We start from the raw sequence: 15,593 nt of genomic DNA on the forward strand, positions 1-15,593 counted from the left end.
GGGAAGAAGAAGAAGGTAAACTCATATTTTTTAGCACCTTCTTTGTGTCAGGCTCTATGACACAGGCACACAGGCTTTTCATGCAGTTTAATCCATGACCATTTCATTTAGTCCTGGAAATCATCCTGAGAGAGTTATTACTCCACTCTAAGGCCCAGGAAACTGAGGCTTTGAGGAAATAAAGTGTGACAGGCTCACTAGCTGATGCCCAATAACCATTTATCCTTCCTTACGACAGAATACCTCACAACAGAATTTTCTTTGGTGCAACAATGTGCCTGGCTAGAAAAGTTTGCCTCTTATGCTCCCACTGATCAAATTTGGGACAATTTGAGCATTATAACAATTTGAGCTTATAGCATTTAATTTTTTTAAATCCAGTGGTCCATGTATTGGGGGGGGAGAGAGAGAGAGAGAGAGAGAGAGAGAGAGAGAGACTGGAAGAAAAGGGATAAACTCTTCTTTACAAAAGAATGCCTGTAAATCAATGTGAGGTTTAAAAATTGCCATTTTGCAACCCTCAGTGTATTAACTGAATCTGGCAAAAATCATCAATGAATACTAAGGCCCTGGGGTAAAAGGTGGTTGGGGAATAGGCTATTCACCCAACCTCCAAGTCTCACTACAGATTTCTTAGTAACTACAAAGGTAAAACTGTATTACAATGAAAAGACCTGGCAGTCACTGCCTTAACCAAATGGCCAAATTTAGCATCACGTAGAATAGGACAACCTGACATGATGTCCCTCCAGGTGGGATGCAATAAGGAGCACATCTCTTGTGGAGTATTGTCAAAAATGTATGACCTGAATCTTACCATGAGGAAATAATCAGACAAATCCAGAATGTCCTGGACTCTTCCAAAAGTCCAATGTTATGAAAAACAAAATAAAAAGGTAGTTTGAAAGAGATGAAAAAAGCATAACAATGAAATGCAACAGTGAATCTTGATTAGATCCTGGATTAAAATGACAACAGCAACAACAACAAAGCTATAAAAAGGTACAGGGAAATTGGGAAAGTTTTACATATGGTATAGTGTTCTAGATGATATTATTAAGTTAATGTTAATTTTCCTGTTCTTGAGAGATGCATGCTGATGTATTTGGGAGTGGAGTGTCATAGTGTCTGTCTGCAACTTGCACTCAAATGGTTCAGAAAATAAAAGTCAACAATAGGTGAATCTATGTGAAATATATATTGGAGTCCATTATATTATTCTTTCACTCTTTCTGTGGTTTTGAAAACTTTTCAGAATGATAAGTAGGAGAGAAATAATATTCTGCACTTGGGGAAAAAAATACTTCCCTCCCCAGACTTCCTTGTCCCCTTGCCGCTGGAAGTGACCATGTGACCTAGCTCCGGCCAAGCAAGCTTTTGAGCAGTGTGGTACCTGGAGAACAGCTGAGCTGAAGAGAGCAGTGATATGTGGCAAGGCGAGAATGATACAGACTGAGCTCTGTCTCTTTCTAGAGCTTTTCCCTTGATTATCTTTGTACCTCAGTTTTCTGATGGATATAAGAGTAGTGCTGACATTACATGGAGTGCTTGCCCAGAACTAGACACTTAGTGAACTCCTTCAGGTATAGCTATTATTATCAAAAGATTTTGTTTTTGTAAATAATACTTTGGCAACCAGTATAGGGTGGGTTGGAGATGGAGTTGGGTGAGGTGGGTTTTCTTAAGTTGGGTTCTTAATAAGCAGATAAGAGGAAGAGAAGGGCTGGTAAAGTAGAAAATAAGAAAAGTAAATTGCTTGGCCATGTTAAAAGACAAAAGGAAGCTTTCCCTAGAAAATCGGGAAAAAGATCAGAATGTCTGCTTTGACCACTTTTATTCCACATCGCACTGGAGGTTATAGCCAGGGAAATTAGACAAGAAAATGAAATAAAAGTCATCCAGATTAGAAAGGAAGAAGAAAAAATTATTTGCAGATGACATAGTCTTGTATATAAAAAATCCTATGGAATTCACACACACACACACACACACACACACACACACACACAAACACACTCAATAAACAGAGGTAATATGCTAGTTCAGCAAGGTTGCTGAATATAAGATTAATATACAAAACTCTGTTCTATTTCTATACACTCACAATGAACAATCAAAAAATGAAATTAGTGCCAGCCTGGTGGCTCAAGTGGTTGGAGCGCCGTGCTCCTAACACCACCGCCACCGAGGTTGCCAGTTCAATTCCCACATGGGCTGTGCTCTCTACAGCTAAGATTATGAACAATGGCTCTCCCTGGAGCTGGGCTGCCATAAGCAGCCAGAGGTGGGCATGAGTTGCCGTTGGCTGCCGCAGGCTGCTGTGTGCTGCCATGGGCTGCTGTGTGCTGCTGCTGGCCAGCGTGAGTGGCCAGCAGCCAACGTGAGTGGCCGGCAGCCAGTGTGAGTGGCCGTGGGCTGTGGTGCGCTGCTGTGGGCTACCAGGTGTTGCCATGAGTGGCCAGTGGCCATCGTGAGTGGCCGGTGGCCATCATGAGTGGCTGGCAGCCATCGTGAGCAGCGAGCAGCCAGTGAGAGACCTGCCATGAGATGCTGTGAGCAGCTGACCCATGACCGGCTACCAACTGCCTCAGCCAGGGGGGAGTGCAAGTTTCATGATACCAGCACGAGCCAGGGAGCTGTGTCCTATACAACCAGACTGAGAAACAACGGCTTGAATGAGAGTGGGTGGGGGGAGGGGGGGTTAGGCCGAAGAAGTGGGGAAAAAGAACTCTTAAAAAATGAAATTAAGAAAACAATTCCCTTCGCAATAGCATCAAGAAAAGTAGAACACTTAGGAATAGCTAACCAGAGAAGTGCAAGAATTTTACTCTGAAAACTACAAAACATTGTTTTCTTGGAAGGGGGATGAAAAATGACAAGAAAATAAAACTTGGGGTAGTGGCTACATGACATGTACATTTATGAATATTCAGCAAGCTATACACTTAACACCTAGGTATTTTATGATATGTAAATTATACCTCAATAAAAGTTTTAAATATTTTGGTGGGTTAACACCATAATGTTTTATTACTCACTCAGGCAAAATGTGGATGGGCAGGTCTTGACAATCCTGACTACCAGACGCTCCACCATGTTTTGACAGCACCATCTGGAATAGGTGGCTTCCTCGGTCAGCTCAACATGGAAAGAGTGGGCCTTGGACTAGAGAACTGAACCCCAACTTTTCCATGCCTCAGTGACCCCTCACTTCCATTCACTTCCATTGGCCATTCAGTCACATGGCCTCACCCAATGCAAGGGCTGGAAAGAGCAGTCTTCACTGAGTAGAAGGAAGGAGGGAACTGATATCTAAGCACTGGAACTATCATGCACAATTTATGAATGAACAAGTCATTGATCCCTTATTGTTTTCTGAGCAGGTCCATATAAGAAAAATATGCTGATAATAACTGATAAATTTCAGAAGCTGAAGTATCACACTGAGGAAAAAATCACAATTCATTTTGTGAATAAATGTGTCGTAATAACAGCATACACGTCTTCCGGCATACAATACCTATATTCCATGGATCTTCCTCCTTAAGAAGGTGTTTCCTGGGTGCTAAAATTGTCACTCAGTGATACTTATTTTTGCTGTTCTTCACTTGCCCTTATTTTTTTCATTTCACTGTGCGCTGAGCTAAAGTTTGGAAACCACTGGTGAGGTATGGAGTCCTGATTAGAAGGGAGATGTAGTAAAGAATGCTCACGTGCAGGCCTACAGGTGACGCTTTCTGGAAGATTGGTTAGCCCTAGGTCCAGCAGCCACTGGGAGGAGTAATTGAAGGAGCAGTGTCCCTGTGGTGGGGGAGCATTTCCTAGCTTTCCCTTCACCTTTCTGGACCTCAGGCTCCTTCTCTGTATGACAACCATGATTTGAGTCCCTTGTATCCACTTGTATAAGCCTGAAGAAGGAGAAGCAGCTGGATTTAGGAGCAGTCGTGCTGCTCAGACTGTTCAGGCTAGCTATTGGGGCTTTTCTTGAGTAGATTGCAAGCTGAATGGGTTTTGAGAGGTGGAGGGAGATGGAAGGGTAGGGGCAGAGCCAGCTTGGTTGAAGGAGAGTAACTTTTGGAGTACAGGAAAGAGAAAAGAAACCTGGTAGGAATATGAAATTTGGGGAAAGAGGTTGTGGTTTAAAGTGGCAGATGAATAGAAGTTGTTCTGTGGTATGTAATAGAATTCTTTCTTTAATCTCTGTAATATTCAATAAAAAGTTTGCCTCAGTTATCAGTGCTTTTCAACAAGATTAGTTTCGTACAAAAGTGTTTGGGTTTTGCTCCAAACAGACTAGGTAGACCACCCCCAAATTCATTTTTGAACCAGCATTTAGAACACTTTTCTTATGGAATGGTTGGCTAACGGTGGACCTAGGGAAGGAAGTGTCAGGTCCAGAGTACTAGGATAATGAGGTGCGATGGGAAAACTCTGGAGAGTTTAGTTGGATCATGAGGATGGAGGCCTTTATTGCTAAATATGTAGCTTGACCCCTGAGACTGTGGACAGTGGAGAAATCTTGATTTTGGTTGGGTCTGGGGAGGGATCTAGTCCAAGCTGCATTTTGGGAAGCTGTCTCAGACCTCAGAGTGGAGGTCGGTCTTTGGAGTAGCCCTGGAGATAGTTGCTAATGAGGGCCATCCCTAAAATACAACCTGGTCAGAATGCGAAAATCACTATTTGATTGATCTTCACTGCCATCTGAACTTGTGGGAGATACATATCAGACACACCTACCCTCTTCGCTGCCTGGCCCCTAGAAGACATCATTGGTCATGGTAACCTCCCTTTTCCAGTCTTGTGTTTCCACATGGAGAGATCCGTTAGCATAACACTTTTGGCATTCCTATGATGGATAAAATTTCATATAGGAATTTGGCATGTGACACTTGGTGGCTCCCTCCTCTTCACTCTTTGAGGTCTACCTGCCTGCATGAAGCATGCAATTCTCCATGTGATAGACTTAGTGGTAAGAGTCTGGGTCCACCAAGAATCAGGGTTCTTCCCATCTTTCTGCCCAGCCTGTTGGTGACGTCTCCCCTCATGATATCTGAATGTTAGCCTTAGCTCCAGCACTGTGTCTGCCCACCACAGTCTGCTGAGCTGGAAGAAGGAGGTTACACAAAGGGCTCTCTCTCAGCACAAAGGAAGTCTTTCCCAGAAGCTACTGGCAATCTCCTGGAATCGCACTGGCCAGTCATCTCATACACAAACACAGACACACACACACACTCTCTCTCTCTCACACACACACACACACACACACACACACACACACACACACACACTCACACCAGGCCAGGCCCTGGCAAAGTGAGGTGGGACGGCCAGGACTGCTTTAGACCAGCAAGATCATTCCCTGGCTTGCAGGCCTAACAAAACCAGCCCTACCCACACTGAGGTAAATAGTCCCTTTATTAAAATAAAGTCCCCCATTTCAGCAGCCCTCTGTCTTCTGCGAGTAATGGACTGTCACAGCGCTTCCATATGTGAAGTGCAGGTGTGCTGCACAGGGTGTGTGCTGTGTGGGGCATCACTATAAATGAGTGTGTGTGTGTGTGTGTGTGTGTGTGTGTGTGTGTGTGTGTGTGTGTGTGTGTCTACCTCGGAATGGGAGAGAGCAAACCCAGACAATGAAGCTGCTCCATCCATTGTTGCAGGCCTGCGCTCAGGTCCCCACCTACTGGTACTCTCCCAAACTCCAGCCAGCTCTTGGTATGAAACAAAGCCTCCAGATGGAATGAATCTGCTGAAAAGCACAGGTGGCTAAAGCAGCAAATCAGGATCAGCTTCCTCAACCTCAATTTGCTTTTCTGCTTCTCCAAGTTTCCAGCTTCACCTTCTATCATGGATTTAACTGCTCAGCCCTATGAATGGCAGCCAGAGACTGGCAGGAGAGGGTTCCCTGGAGCCGGGATTCTCTACATCCCAGCAGCTGCACAGCAGGAAGTTCACCCCCTTGTCACAGTTCTGAGCAGGGAGGGCTGGAAGTAGGAGAGGCGGGGAACACGGATCGCCAAGGACTTCGTGGGAAGAGAGAGAAGTTGTCTCAACAAAGCCAAGTAGGCCACAGAATTCTCATGGAAGTGGCTAAGAGATTGTTTCCCAATTATTCGAGAGAGAGAGAGAGAGAGAGAGCGAGAGAGACCCAGACTTAAGTGGAAGCTGGGTTTCCCAGTCTGTTTGAGGGAATGGCTTTAGTCCTGCTCCTAGGCAGTGTCTAATTGAAGCCCTAAGGCTCTCCGGCACACCCAGCAAAGGTTGAGCATGGGCAACTACAGCCCTGCAGAGGCTCATAGAGTCGGGGTGCTCCTGAGTGGCCTTGAGCGCTGCCAGAGTTTGCAAGTGCTGGGCAAGCAGCTGGCTCCAGACCAAAGCTGCAAGAGGCTTCAGGGACCAGCTGACCTGGACCTGCTCCTGCTGCTTCCCTCCTGCTCTTCCCAGGGAACCACTCCTCATCACCCGGTCTCGGCTCAGATGTCACCTCCCCACCCCTTCACACCTCACACTAACGTTTTATCTTCCTCACTTGTAGGGGAAAAAAAAAGATCACTTTCTGGATTTTTGTTGCTACTTGTTTATGGTTGCTCTCCAACCGATCTTACCCATAATGCACACACACACAGAGTTCCTAAGATAGAACTTCAGAGAAGAGGGACAGCATCTGGTTCATTCATCACTGAATTCCTCGCATTTAGCACCGGCCAGGGACAGAGTAGGTATGGTACTCTGGAAATCGTTGAGTGACTGACTGAATGAATAATCTAATGGCTGAATGTGGGCTCCCGTACTATGTAAGAGTTGCTCCATGTTTAGAGAGACAAGAAAATGAATGAATAAGGGTAAATGCTCTGGGGCCAGATGACTTGCATTTCAATCCCAGCTGTGCCTTCTGTGTGATCTCCAAGAAGTTACTTCACCTCTCTGCACCTCAGTTTCCCCATCTGTAAAACAGGAATAAGAACAGCACTTACCTATAGAGTTGATGTGGGATTGCACGAGTTAATGCACATAATGGGCCTAGGACAATACCTGGTAAAGAGGAAACACTCCATCAGTAGTCATTATTTGTCATCCCAAAATACCAAGTTGAATTATCTCCATTTACAGATGAGGAAACTGAGGTTCAGATAAGGGCTGTGACTTGCCTAAGGTCACACAGCTGGAAGGTAGCAAAAACAGGATTTGAACCCTGGTCCAAACAACTCAGAAATTGAAACCCTTTCTAGGGCCTCAACTGGTCTTGCCCCTCACCCACGAAGAACATGGCCTGCTGGGCCCTTGAGTGTGGGACTTTGGAGCTGGGATGAAGGCAGCCTGGTTATCTGGCTCACAAGAGGGGTGTGGGTGTGGGTGTGGGGGAGGGAAAGAAGAGCTGCTGGCTAGGTGGGCTTGTCATCCTGCTAGCCCAGGCTCCAAGCCCTGATGGGGAAACCGTCCCAGCACTCTCCTGGAAGGAGCTGCCCCCAGCTCCCAGCCCCACATGAGATTCCTTCCACCCCTCAGCTCAAATTCAAAGTTATAGCATTGCAGTCCCCTCCCCACCATGGGACTTACAGTTTGAATTTTATGAATTCATTAAAATGTGCACCCAAACTTTAAGGAAATAACATTACACTGTAATGGGAGCTACAAACTGACATGATCCCTTTGAAAGCTCAGTGGTAATCCTAGTTGCCTACTTGGCAAAATGGTTTTGTAGTCTTTTGCATCTATTAGCCAAGGAAGGGAGGGGTCGACACATGGGTCCCCATGAGCTCTGAACAGCCTGCAGAATGACTAGAATGAGGGCTGCAGAGTTTCCTTGCATTTAAGGCCATTGCCTGAGTCCTGCATACAGCAGGGGCCACACCAAAGTGTAGCTTAGGATGCTTAACCCTCCCTCCTATAATCTTCTAAGCTGAACAAAATACCCCCTAAGTAGAAACCTTATGTTTGCATTGCAAACAGAGCTTCAAGACAGGCCTCCCAAAGCTCCTCCCCATAAGCCACCTTGTGGCAAGCACAGTTTTCTGCTTGTTTGCTTCTGTGTCTGTTCCCCAAAATTTGAGTACAAACTCCTGAAATTAAACTCCACAGCCAAGACATGTTAGAGACTAGAACACAACAGGAAGATCCATGTTTGCTGAGTGACAAGGTGAGTTGCAGACACATCTCATGAGGGTGTTGACACTGCAGGGGGGCTTGGACCACAGAGGACCCGGGGTCCCCAAGGAGCATGAGGAAGGGTCTCAGAAACATAGGCCTCCAGATGATGGAGAAGGGACATGCCTAGCAGAGCATGGGGGAGGGCCAGGTGACCATGGGGCCCGAGGAAGGCCTGTGAGCCAGGCTTAGGAATTGGAGGTTATCTGATTTATTTTGTGTGTGGACTACAAACATAAGTTAGGCTGGGCCTCCTACTGTACTCCTGATGATCGTTGCAGTTGTCATGATAATAGGAACGCCAAAGGATAAGAAGCATTAATGAGATTTTCTCCACTCTTTCTAACAAGGCTGAACTGTCTTGAGCTCCACTCTCACCCCCATTGATCTCCAAGGAGCAGGCTACCTGACCAGAGAGACCATTGCCTGAGTCTTTCTGACAGAGACAGGGAAGAAGATAGGCGTGTTTGGATGTGGTCTGGTTCAATCCTCAAACAACCTGATGTAGTATTATTGCTATTATTCCCAGGGATGTCGACTCTGGTCAGGAAGGGACCAACCTGTCTACAGCACACAGCCATAATCTGGGAGCCAGAAGGGACCACCACTTGGTGTGGCAGGACATACCACACTTCGGGTGCACTGGGGGCTGAACCCTCCTCAATCCACTGGACATATCACTCACCACCAGAGCCCTCCTCCCCACCATGCTGATGGATCATTACACTAATACAAACCATGGTACAGCATACCTTCTTGTACTTGTGTCTTTGTGCACAAGTGCATGTGTTTATGAAGAATAGATTCCTAGAAGTGGAACTGCAAGTTCAAACCTTTAATACTACTACGTTGCACTGTATAAATACTCCTATCTGTCATTGATGTATGAGAATGTTCATTTTCCCCACACTTTTGCCAGCACTGGGTGTTACAATTTAGTTTTTGCCAGTGTGATAGAGGGGAAAAAAATGTTTTTGTTTTAACTTTAATTGCAATTGCCTGAATATTATATCTGAAGTTAAGCATCTTCAAATATATTTGTTGCTCATTGACCAATTCTCAGCCTTTCGGCTAAGATCAAGTGTAGTATCTGTTCTTATCAGCTTAATTATTTGGTTCAATTTGATATTTCTTTTATTTGTGAATTACTTTTTCATGTATTTTGCCCACTTTGCTTTGTTTTCGTGGGGTTTTTTGATCTTTTTGTTATTCATTTGTAGGAATTCTGTATATGCTCTCGCTGTTACTCCTCTTTTTTAGACGCTGTATTTTCTTCTAGTCCACCACTTGTATCTTCACTTGATTTACATTATTTGTAACAAACTGGTTTTCACTTTTTTGTGCAGATCTCTAATTCAGGCCCTTTTTTGGCGTGTAGATTTTAGGTATTAGTAAGAAAGTATTTCCTACGAAGATTGTAAAATTGGTATCCTTTTTGTATACCTTTTAAAATAATTTATAATCTATTTTTGATTATGCTATGAGATTATACTATATAGGGTATTTTTTACATAGATAGCCAATCCCCCCCTTATCATTTATTGAATATTTCATTGTTTTGCCCACCACTGAATTTAAAAAGTCGACTTCATGGTAAACTATTTTCCAGATGTACACAATATACTTCTGGGTTTGTTTCTTTATTCTTTGGCTATTTCTATGGCAATTCACCACTGATTTAACTGCTATAATTTTATATTTGGATTACTGACAAGGGAAGTTACCCCTTGTTGTTTTAATTTTTTCAAATTTTCTTGACTACCTCTAGAAATTTCCCTTCCAGGGAGGAAAAAAATCATCTTGTCGTGTATCATTAACAGTCTTACTGAGATTTCAATTGGGATTCCATTGAATTTATAGATTAATTTATGGGAGAACTGATACATCTAACTTTTACGGAAGGCCATTCAGTAAATGTTGGTAGCTTTCTTTACATAGTTCTTAGGAATTTTTATTGGGCTAATTTCTAGATATTTTATGAAATTTGTTGCTTTTAAGAACGAGTTCATTTTTCATTTCATTTTCTAATTGGTTTCTGCTAACACGTAATTAAGCTATTGATTTTTCCATGCTGATCTTATATCTGACTACACTGCTAAACTCTCTTATTGGGTTGTCAATTGACTTGAGAATTTTCTAGGTACATGATCAAATGGTCTACAAATAATCTCAGTTTGTCCCTTTTTTCCAATATTAATACCATTTTTCCCTCATATTATAGTATTGGCTAGAATCTCAAATAAAAATGTCGAATAGAGCAATAATAGTAATATTGTTTCCTTTTATTTCATTATCAAGTATGATGACTACTGTAGAGTTCCAATGCCTTTTGTCATATTAAGAAACTAATTTGTTAGAAGTGTGTTTTTTTTTTATCATGAAAGTATGTAGTATGTATGTTGAATATTTTGAAAAGTGTTTTTGTTCTCTATGAAAATAATTATGTGGTTTTTCTTGTGTTCTAGTAAAAGTGATTTAAATGGTAGATTTTTTTTTCTAAAGTTGAACACATACTGAGATGTCTTTTAATATACTGCCAAATTTAATTTGGTAATTTTAAAAAAATAACTCAATTTAATTTTAAAAGATAACACTATAAAAATGGTTGTTCATCTTAATTTAAACTTAAAATCAAGGAGAACATTCAATTAATAAAATCGTATCATTTGCTTATTTTCAGGGAGGGAAATAGAGAAGAAAAAAGATAAAAACAAAAATGGAAAAAAAACACTCACAGAAACATCTGGACACAAAGAAAGAAAAAATATAAAACTAAAGAAAAAAGACAGATTATAGAAGAAACGCTAAGAAACTCACAGAGAAACATATTCAGAAGAGATAATCCAGAAAAGATGAAAAATAGATAGATGCATAGACAATCACAGAAAGAGGGCAAGAGGGAAGAAGAGGGAGACAGTGGGAAGGAGAGGGGGAGAGAAAGGGAGCTGGGGGAGAGAGAGAGGGATTGAGAGGGAGAGGCACGTGAAGAGGGAAAAATACATTGCGAATGAAACAAATACAGAATGATTCTTAGACAGAGAGTGACTTTGTTGGGCAACACCCCATCCTGTGTATGGCCCTTCAGGTTTCTATTCTACACAGTATTTTATTTAAGAGTGTTGTATCTATGTTTATGAGGAAGCTTGATTGGCATATCGTAGCTTTATTTTCCTGAACCGTCCTCTTTTATCTCTTGAAATACTATTTCACTGATCAACTGCATTTTTCTTTTGTATTTCATTACTTTCTATTTTAGTGTTAATTCAATTATTGTACTTTCTTGGAATTTTAAATGTTTTTTTAATAGTTTCTTGAATTGAAAGTTTATTTATCTTCACACTTTTTTTGTTTTCTAATAAATGCATGTAAGCCATACATTTTCCTTTGAGTATTGCTTTGTCAGCAAAACACAGATTTTGTGATATGATGCTTCTGTTATTGTTCAGACAGAAATAATTTGTATATTACATATTTTTATTTTAATTCAAGAGCTATTAAAACATTTTTGTTAACTTTTAACTTTATTGCATTTCAATCAGGGACTATGGCCTAAATAATAGCAGCTTTATGGAATTTATTATCATTTCCTTTATAGCCTTGCACAAGGTCAGTTTTCAGAATTTATTATGTACCATATTTTGCCACATTTTTTTTGCCCAAATTTGTGAGGGAAAAATAAGGATGTGCATTATGCGTGGGTATTTAATTCCATATCTACATAAATGTTTTAAATTTTTTAATTTATGTTATGAGTTAAAAGTGTAACTCTAGAAATCAATAACAATATCTGTATGCAAAGTAATACCCTGGAATATGATAATCGGTTTTGTTGAACTTACCATGAACTTGCAACGACAAAGAGTTCTTGCCCTTCTTTTATGCATAAATATCATAAATTTGTTAACAGTACATAAAAATTCTTGTACCTTGTATCTGTTCTTGTGTTTTGTAATTATTTGTTATGTAACATTTCCTCTATTATTCTTGGAAAATTTCCTCCCTTCCATTCTCTCTATGCTCTTTTTCTAGAACTCCTATTTGATAGCTTTTGCAATTTTCCTATCTTCCTTTTCCCCTTTTATTTCATGCTTTCTATTTCTTTGTACTTTTATGGTAATTCCTCAGGTTTTCTAGATTACCAATTTGATCTTCAGCTATATTCTTTCCATTTTCAGCCCACCTATTAAGCTTTTGATTTTCCTAATTTAGCAATTGAGAGCAACTGAGTTTTTCATATCCTTATTTTTCTATGCGGGCAATATCTTTGTGCATCTCTCTGAAGACATTATTTGTATTATATACTTATTAAAAATTCCTGCCCTACTTTATCTGTTAAATCTGATTCCTCATATATATATATATATATATATATATATATATATATATATATATATATATTTGTTTTTGTTGATGGAATTTGGTGACTCTCTTTCACAATGTTATGATTTAGAGAATATGACGGAAGACTTTCTCATTACTTACATTCATATTCTCAGATCATCTCACAAATTTGCAAACAGATCTGAGCAGTTAGCCACACTGGTGCTCCCATGGAAATTGATCAAAGGGGTTCACTTTGCTGTGTCTAGGGAGAATAGTGGCAGCCTTCAAGGCCTACATAACTTTCCTCTTCCACCCTCCTTTCTCTTCCCCTTCCCAGGCACCCATTCCCATTGCTCCAAAATGGTTGTTCCTTTATAAACTGGTTTAGTGGGCCCCATTAGGGAACTAGTTATTGGATCCTTGGGAGTCAAACTATGTTGAGGTATCATCTGGGGGTGGCGGGAGGGGGAGAAAGAGGAGGAGGAGAAAGCCAGGAAATGTGAAAAGTGCCAAGGGTTGATCCAAGAAAACAAGATCAGTTGAGCAATCCAATATGCAGAAGTGATCAAAAAGGTAAAACTGAGACTGGGTGAAGAATTAGCATGGACACAGGTGAATGTGGCAAGCAGGTGAGGACATCTTCCCCAGGTGGTTCCTATGGATGCTGTTGAGTGTTCATGGCTGACCTTGCAGGGCCATTGGGGGGCTGAGAGTGGATGGGTTGTGCTGGTCCAAAGGTTCTTGGTTGGATGGATGATACTTCTAGTCTCAGCCCCACTCCTACAAGACGGGTCCTGGAATCCCACTTGTTGGACTCCCAAATCTTCCCTTTTCTGCTTTTTATAAGAATCAAGCTTTGTGTCTTTTGTTGCTATGTGACTGGGATAAATACAGAATAATCCCAAACTTACAGACTTTGTAAATGGAGAAAACTTAAGATCTTCCTCCGAGCCCAGCCTTGATATCTCTGCAATTTCAGTCTCATGTGTGTTATAAACATTTTGTCTGCCAAACCTAAGAAATTCACCCATCCTCTCTGGTTGCTTGAGCTTTCTTCCCTGAGTCTATAGATATCCTTCATCATAACTTGACAACAGAGAGGTGTTTTGAGGTGCTTAATAGGTTTTCTATTCTATAGGTTGGCTACCCATTACTATCATTTGTCAGATTCATAAAGCAGCAGTACGTACACATCCCTATTAGTTGGTTTTATTTAGACACTAATTCTTGTTTTTGTGTGTGTGTGTGTGTGTTTGTTTTTAGAAGCCATTAGAAAAGGAAGAAAGGCAAAGGCAGGGAAGAGCACCCTCATACCTCTTCTCAGAAAACTCTTACCACAGTTTAAGGACACGAAGCAGAAATAATGCTGCAAGATACATAAATAAAGAAATAAAACCTATGAGGATTCTAACAATCAACAATTATTGTTCTCCCAAATTAGATACTGGAACTTACAGAAACTAGTCGCCTCTTCAATAACTATTACTCTGCATCTTTAACCAGCAGATGACACACCTATGGCTGAGGAATAAATAAATTCTTGTCATGAAATGATTCCTGCAAGTGAATAGGAATGAAATTGGAGAGGCCAACATGCTGGCTCCAGTCTTATGAGGCTGTTACCTAGTCCCTGGAAAAGAAGGGAAAAAGTGGAGACTCTCTAAGATGGAGTCCTAGGTGATTTCTCCCCTCCCAGGAATACAGTCAGCTCTGTCACCTAGTCATATCCATACGACAGCCATTCCAGTGAAATGGGGTGGCTTCATTTAGATATTTCACAGATGGGAAGCAGCTAAGACCGCAGCAGAAAAGATGCGGCCTCAAACAAATCATCAACCCCGTTCCCTCTTTCCCTCTGAACACTTTCTACAACCAATGAGCATCACTCCAGCTCCTATATGCTGAAAGGACACACATGCATTCAAGGAGAGAGGGCCTGAGATGGAAGAAGGGGCTGAGACCAAAGTGATGATGTGCAAACCGCACCATTAAAGTCCCTCTACCTGCACCCTCACTATGGTTGGCTTGCTGCTGTTTCACTTCATTCCTACCACTCGTGTATAAGCCATGTGCCAGCATGTACTCAGCATGGATGATACAGTGGTGAACACCTGGCGTGATCCCTGCACTTGGGGAGCTTCCAATTTGCAGGGTTAGGTGCCAGACATGAATCTGAAAATCACACCAATATAGCATTACAAACTCTGGTGAGTGCAAGGGCTCTGAGAACTTATAACATTCTGGACCGGTAGGAAAGTGTGCTCCCAAGCTATATGTAAAGGGGAAGTACAACGGGTCTTGGGCCTGGCACCCAGAGGTCACGATGCCTCCCTGCCCAGGCCTCTGGGAAGAGAGGCCATCTCATGCTGGTGGCCTCTGGTTCTGGGATCCTATACTGCCTCCAGCAGGCATCGTTCTCCTTACCTCCCCAACCCCTCTCACTTTAACTCACCTCCGTCCACTGTCTCTCCTGCCTCCTCCACCCCAATCCCTCCTTACTTCAATTCTGAATCTCCCTTGGCCACTGTCATGCAGGGTGTCATGTGGTGTTTCTGGTCCCGCTCCCCACATAAGAATTCAGGACATGGTAAGGCCAAAAAGGAACACGTAGGATTGTGAGGCGAGACCCTATAAGGGTGGAGTGTGGGGACAGAGCCAGGAGAGCAGTTTCCAGGCTCTCGGCCTCATGTGGAAAGGTGCTGGCTCAGGTAGTAAATGGTCATCAACTGTGATTGGATGGCCATCAGCTGTGGCTATTTGGCCGTCAGCTGTAATCAGTGAGACATTGGCCACTAATATAACTGCCATGGCTATGCTAGCAGAAAATGGGGGCTAGCAAGAAGATGGTGGCTGAGCTAGCAAGAGGGGTTGCAGTTAGCACGGCAGATTGCAGCTAGCAAGTGGGGTTGGTTGGCAGAGAGAAGTGGATGGCAGGTTGTGAATAGTGTGGTTCCTGCTTCCTGTGTCTCCAACCCAGCCGCCAGCAAGAATATAGTGGTATGACTCCCCTATGTATGGTTCCGTGGGTGTTCCTTTTTGGCCTCACCATATCCTGCATTCTTATGGGGGGAGCGGGAGCTTAGACCCACATGACACCCTGCATGACAGCTAGAGATTCTGCATCT

The 15,593-nt window shown here is 42.3% G+C and overlaps 1 pseudogene; it reads left to right on the forward strand.

Moving 5' to 3' along the window:
• The first annotated feature begins 9,196 nt into the window (after window positions 1-9,196).
• Window positions 9,197-9,320, forward strand: LOC141567025 (U2 spliceosomal RNA; annotated as a pseudogene).
• Window positions 9,321-15,593: the final 6,273 nt, after the last annotated feature.

The sequence above is a fragment of the Rhinolophus sinicus genome, chromosome 4 (assembly GCF_057876585.1).
Source record: "Rhinolophus sinicus isolate RSI-liver-muscle chromosome 4, RSI-T2T, whole genome shotgun sequence".
NCBI lineage: Eukaryota > Metazoa > Chordata > Mammalia > Chiroptera > Rhinolophidae > Rhinolophus > Rhinolophus sinicus.